A 541-nucleotide genomic window follows, 5' to 3' on the forward strand; every position below is an offset into this window, starting at 1 on the left:
AAACGACCGCACGACAAAATTGCCCCAAAAAATCAGACGCTCAACCATTATCCCTTCAGGTTAACGAAATCCATGATGCGAAGCAATTCTGGCTCAAGACCATGCAAGCCGAAATGTTTCCAGAGGAGTTGTCTCAGCTCCTCGCGCAACGACCGCTACCGAAAACGAGCTCGCTCGTCGCGATAAATCCCTACTTAGACTCTCAGGGGCTTCTCCGCGTCGGCGGACGGCTTCGCCATTCCCATCTTCCAGAAGCGATAAAACATCCCATAATTCTCCGATCACATCCCCTTCTGTCTCTCATTATTCGACACCACCACCTTCGTGTGATGCATGGAGCATCACGACTCACGCTCGCATCCCTAAGGACAGAGTTTTGGATCCTGCGCGCCCGCACCACAATTCGAGCGGTTCTCCATAAATGCGTCCCATGCGCGCGTGAGACCGCGAAAATCGCGACTGAACTCATGGGGGACCTTCCGGAACCGCGAGTCAATCGCGCCAGTCGCGCCTTCCTTCACACGGGCGTCGACTACGCCGA

The sequence above is a fragment of the Wasmannia auropunctata genome, unplaced genomic scaffold (assembly GCF_000956235.1).
Source record: "Wasmannia auropunctata unplaced genomic scaffold, wasmannia.A_1.0 LD336076.1, whole genome shotgun sequence".
Lineage (NCBI taxonomy): Eukaryota > Metazoa > Arthropoda > Insecta > Hymenoptera > Formicidae > Wasmannia > Wasmannia auropunctata.